The sequence below is a fragment of the Eurosta solidaginis genome, chromosome 3, assembly GCF_040869045.1.
Source record: "Eurosta solidaginis isolate ZX-2024a chromosome 3, ASM4086904v1, whole genome shotgun sequence".
In the NCBI taxonomy this organism is placed as follows: Eukaryota; Metazoa; Arthropoda; class Insecta; order Diptera; family Tephritidae; genus Eurosta; species Eurosta solidaginis.
In genome coordinates this window covers 157,670,973-157,677,604 of record NC_090321.1, presented here as the reverse complement: position 1 = coordinate 157,677,604, position 6,632 = coordinate 157,670,973, and positions in this window count along the sequence as shown.

The window sequence follows — 6,632 nt, the reverse complement described above, 5'->3', positions numbered from 1 at the left end:
TTTGATATTGTAAAAGGCCGGAATACATATTAAATAAGTATAAATAGATTAAATATTTATAATCAGCACTTTTACATAATTATTTCGAATTATTTCCACAATTTTTCAAACTTTAATTAGGCGTTTTTGCATAAAATTGCAAACGGTCAAAAATTAGCGCACAAAAGTTTACTAGGCAACTCTGTCTAGTGAGAGAGCGATCAGCTGACACGTTCTTACGGAAAAAATCAAAATTGTTTTGATTTCTACGTTCCGGGCTACGTACGTACGGGCGTTGCACGTCGGTGAGTTTTCGTTTACATTGCACACTCATAAGATAGGTCGTGTCAGCTGACACGTTTTTTCTACGTACGTTCGTGGGTAACTGCCGCATAACTGCCGCATAACTTGAAAAGAAAATTCTACAAGTCAATGGCAAAAGGTAACCGGCGAAGGCAGACGTACTGACAACACAATCAACAAACGAATTAAAGCAATTCCTTTTTAATAATTGCCAATCAACCATACGTGTTATATATTTTCAATTCAGACAATATTTTATTGCATACAAGCGGCGGACGGACGTGTACTTTTAGAGTCTTTAAAGAAAGCGAAAATTCTTAAGTTCTGCGCGTTAATAAGCTCACAAAAGTAGTGTAAACAATAAAGTTACAGCAGGTGATGTACCAACATTCAAAAAATAAAGTGTTTTCGTATACAAATAAACATTAAAGTGAAATTTTCAATTGGTATTGTGCTAAAATATATTTTGCTTGTTCAGTTCGACATATATATATATATATGTATGTAACAGTGAAAACAGAAAAATAAAAGAGAATGGAGGTATGCGAAAAATGCCACAAAAAAATAAAGGGGGAGACAGGTGTACGATGTGAGGGTGTGTGTGGTAAAGTGTATCACAAAACAATTGCATGTGCATCTATGGACGAATATAGCATGAACTGCTTGCAAGGCTGCCAATTTTTAAGATTTATGTGCGATGGTTGTATGACATATATCTCCAATGTAGATGATGCCCTCAGAGAAATACTTTCTATTTCAGAAATTAACAAAGTAAATTTAAGGGAGCAAAAGGGTGAACTTGAAAAAATGTTGAATGAACACAAAAGGGAGATAAGCGCATCCATAACGCACAGCGAAAGAGAGATGAAAAGAATTGTGGATAATATAAACAGGGTGAACACGGAAAAATTAGAGTTGATTAAACATGTAGAGAGTCTTTGCAAAGCAAACAAAGAAATGCTTAATAAGATCAATACCCCAAATGAAGCGTTTAATAAGCGAAAGGAGGAAATTATAAGAGAGGTTAAAAAGGTTGCAAACCAAAATAAAGCTGTTACTGCTAAGGAAGTCAATTCATATGCCAATATTACTAAGGGAATTCCTCCAATAGTAATTAAACCCAAGGTTAAACAAGCATTAGAGAAAACAAAAACGGACTTGAATAAAATAGATCCATCCAATTTGAATATAGGTAGGGTACAAAATAGAAACAATGGTACAATAATTATTAGTGCGAAGTCAGCTAGCGATAAGGATAAAATTAAGGACACTCTAACAGAAAGGCTAGATACAAATAAGTACAACATAGCTGAACCGAAATATATTTTCCTAAAATCATGGTGACTAACATTAGTACTGAGCATCCTGAAGAGGAAATAGTTGGTAAGATCACCAACCAAAATGAGTTTTTGCGAGATGCTAAAATGAAATGTGTAAGAGTTATCAAATCAAGGAAGGAAAACAGAGCCTCATATATCAATGCAGTCATTGAGATTGAGCACAAATACTATGAAGACGTGTTGAAATGCAAGAAAATCAATATTGGTTGGGACCGCTGTCCAGTTTACGATGCTCAAACTGTAAAAAGATGTTATAAATGCTTAGGGTTTAACCATATAGCGGCTACTTGTACACTTAAACAGAGGTGTAGTAAATGCAGCGGGGAACATAAAGTCGAAGAATGCACAGAGAGTGCACCCCTAAATAAATGTGGTAATTGTATAGATAGTAACAATCGGTTAGGTTTAAATATTAATACAGAACACAACATCATGAGTCATGAATGCCCAGTTTATTTAAGGAAACTTAAGCTGGAAAGACAACGCGTGGGCTTTTAGCCACCAAAACTAGCTAATCGGGGGATAAAAGCTTTTAACTTACAGTGCATTTACCTAAATATTTGTAGTTTTCTAGCCAACAAACCTGAACTCGAAAGAGTTATAGAAGAGTTAGATCCGGGCATCGTTCTATGTTCAGAAGCATGTATAACACCGGATGTTAGTGATGCAGAAATAAACATTCCTTATTATACAATGGTTCGTTGCGATTCTCATAGTAGACACACAGGAGGTGTAGTCTTACTATTAAAAAAAGGTATCGAGTACAAAGTCATGTATAATAGATCTATTGATTTAAATGTTTGGTGCGCTATAATTAAATTAAAAAAGTTCGACATTAAATGGCAAATAGGTGTGTTGTACCATTCTCCAAGCTCTAGTGATATCGAATTTTTAAATCACTTGGAAGCTATACTTTCTGAGGAACTGGAGAGTGGTACAAACTCCTTGTTAATTGGGGATTTTAACATTAACATGAATGTTAATACCGCAACGAGTTCTAAGCTCAATGAGATATTTTCACGTAGCGCGATGAGGCAAATGGTGAATTTCAATACAAGGATTGCTGAGAGGTCCCAAACGAGAATAGATCTACTATATGCAAATGCTGATGTACTGTCCTGTACTAATCTTGAAAATCACAGAATTTCTGATCACGAAACCATTTCATTTGCTTTCAAAGTGTGTAATTCAAATCCTCTGCGGAGAATGATACCCACAATGTGTTGGAAGAATTATTCTGCTGATAACCTCATTTACTTATTAAGAAACTATGATTTCAGCGTATTAAAAAATATGCATCTCAATGACTCGGTTGAATATATAAATACCTGCTTATCACACTGCATGGGTTTATTAACATCAGAACAAGACAGGATAGTGAGGTTGAGAAATAAGGGGTACGATCATGAACTGACCGAAATTAACAAATTAAAAATCCAATTGCACTCACAAGCCAGAAGATCTGGTGAATTTTCGGAATATAATACGGTTGCGAAGTATTATAAGAAACTAATCAAAATTAAAAAAATTAAGTATATGGAGAAAAATATTGCCTTAAATTCTTCTGATAGGAAATTAATGTGGAAACACCTCAAGCTAGCAGTAAACTTAACTGAGGTGCGTGACAATATCCTGACAGTGATTGTAAATGGTATAAGATATGAAACACCCGAGGATATAGCTCAAGCATTGAGTTCCTTCTTTGTTGATAGTATTGGTGACATAAATCGAGAAATCGAAACTTTGGATAGTGGCGACAGTGTGCAATACACGGTTAGCACATGTCTGAAATTCCAAGAAGTTACGGTTGATGATGTCATATTGGCAGCTAAAAGGTTAACAAATAAAATCGGAGGAACAAATTTACTATCAGAAGGAGTAATTAAGAATTCGGTGTCTTACATGGGACATTTCTATGCGGATATCATAAATAAATCATTAGTAGAGGGAATAGTGCCTGACGCATGGAAAATATCAACAATAGTGCCAATAAAGAAGGTAAAAAATTTATTAAAGGCAGAAGATCTGAGACCGATCAACACGTTGCCGAATATCGAAAAAATTCTAGAAACAGTAGTAAAAGATCAGCTCATAAGTTACTTGGAAATAAATAAAATACTAATTAAAGAACAATCCGGTTTCAGAGAAGGCCACTCTTGTGAAACGGCTTTAAATTATGTAATATCGAGTTGGAAAGAAGAACTAAATCAAAAGAAAAGTATACTTGCGGTTTTTATCGACTTGAAGAGAGCATTTGAAACTATAGACAGAAATATAATGATTAAAAAATTAGAAAAAATTGGAATTAGGGGCAACGAGCTACAGTGGTTTCAGAGCTTTTTAGGTAACCGAAGACAAAAAACAGCCATTGAGTCGGTTGTCTCGGAAGAGGTATTGACAGGAATTGGAATGCCACAAGGATCGATTTTGGCACCGGTCGTATTTAACATATATATAAATGATATATCTTCGGCGCTAAAACATAGTAAAATAAGGCTGTTTGCGGATGACGCACTGCTCGAAGTAAGTGAACTTGATATCATGTTAGCTAGGAGCAAAATGCAGGAAGACTTGAACACCCTATACAGGTGGCTTTGTAACAATAAGCTTAAACTTAATGTTAATAAAACCCATTTTATGGTCATATCTAGAGCGATGAATAAGGAATCTTGTAATATCGAGCTAAAAATAATGAACTCAAACATTAACGAAGTTAAAACTTTCAAGTACTTAGGGGTTCAGATTGATAATAAATTAAAATTTAATTATCATATTTATTATATAGTTGCCAAAATAGGCAAGAAAATTGGTTTTTGGAAAAGGTCATGCAAATTTATCAGTAGAAAATACAAACTGAAAGTGTATAAATCCATCATAGAGCCGCATTTCATATATTGTCCCACAATATTCTTTATGGCCAATGTAACTCAGGTAGATAAGCTACAAGTTATGCAAAATAAAGCTATGAGATTTATATTAAACCTGAGGTATGATACTCCCATTAATAACATGATAGAAGCACTAAACTGGTTGAGTATAAAACAGCTCATATTCTACCACAGTATGAAATTTGTATTTAATATTAAGCACGGTAAATTACCAACATACCTCAGCGAAAAGCTTAGATATGTAAATGATGCACATTCATACGTAATCAGAGAAAACAATAATTTTAGATTACCTCTTTTCAAAACAGAAGTGGACAAGCAAAATATATTTTATAAGGGCCTGAAATATTTCAATGAACTTCCTAATCACATAAAAAGTAGTAATAACTTCAATACCTTTAAAAAAAGTTTATTGGACCATTGTAAAACCCTTCCAATAAGATAAAGTTTTTTTTTCTTTTATTTTTTACATGACATACGCGCGAAAAGGGAATGGTAATACTGGTAGCAGCAAAATACAATGCACCCGGCCCTAAGGAAAAGAAAATCAGTCGCCACCTGTAACTCCAGACAGTTCCAACAACAAATGTCGCTGGAATTCGGTATTTTCAGCCTATATTTACTGTTGCTGATCGGGATCACTCGCATTCCGACAGCATTAATATAACAATAAAATTATATGATGTGTAACCAAAATAAGGTCAAACAAAAGTTGGAGCAGGGGGATTGGAAACACGTCCTTTTCAACCTCCCAATATATTTTGAGATGTGCTGATCGGAATCTTCATGCGTTCCGACAGCGTCTTTACTAAACAAAGTTGAGGGGTGATTGGGTACACTTCAATTTCCAACATCCAAAGACATGTTTAGCTGTGTTGATCGGAGACCAATACATTCCGACAGCTTAAAATACAAATATAATTGAAAAATATAAGTTCCAAATTTTGTTGCCTTAAGCTGGGAGCCCTGGAGGATTGGAAGCGCGTCCTTTCCAACCTTCCTTAAATGACTGGCTCCCAGACTCGTCCGTTTGTTACGCCAGTAAATATGCTGATCGGAATCACATGGCATTCCAACAGCATATTCAATAGAAATAAATGATATAATAATGAATTGTACTTAGTAGTTTAAGTTTTAGGCCTAAACAGCTGTAATAATAAATAAATTAAATTAAATTAAATAAATACAGTAAATTTATATCTTATAACTCAAAACAGACGCGTTTTCACTAATGTTTACAAGTTTTGTTGATTCTGGTACGTCTGCCTATCGTAATTGCGCGTGGGGTTGATAAAATTTATTCCGAACGGTTTTACCGCAATTTGATACACACACACGTTTACGAAAAAAAAAACGTACATTGGCCGTATTAGAGTGTATAATTAGTGGTGTATGTCCGACACCAAACGGTACTTCCTAAGACCAAGGCGAGCGGAAACGGTTCAAGACAATGATTCCTTCGATAGTGCAACAAGTTTTGAGAATACAATGGTGAACACGCCAGAGCGGCCAGCTCAAGCCGGCGAAGATCACATATCAGGTATTATTGCAACTTTGAACGCCCTAAGACAATCGGTGGAAGAGCTGAGAAACAGTAACGTGGAAAGGAAAGCCAGAGGAACATCGTTAGGCTTCGGGAGGATATACATCCACAAATAAATGCATCAACAGTAAGTGATTCAAATGAAGGGGTTTTGCCAGCAACACATTCGGCGGTAAAATTGTACGATTTGCCAACTTTTGGCGGCAATGCCGAAGAGTGGCCGCTCTTTCAAGCCAACTTTAATGAAACAACACAAACATTCAAGTACAGCCAGCAGCAAAACTTAATGAGATTGCAAAAATGTTTAGTAGGGCCGACCAAGGAAGCAGTGGGGTCGATTTTAATACACCCGAACGATGTGCCGAATGTGATGAGTGAATTGCAGTTTAGGTTCGGTAGGCCGGCCATTTTGGCAGAATGCCAGCTCAGTAAACTATAACAACTCCCGATGATATCCGAACACAAACCAAAGCTTTTGATAACATTTTCAACAAATGTGCGTAACGTTGTATCGTTTATGAAATCTGCGACTTGTCAGCAACGCTTGTCAAACGTTTGTTTGTTGGAGCAAATGGTTTG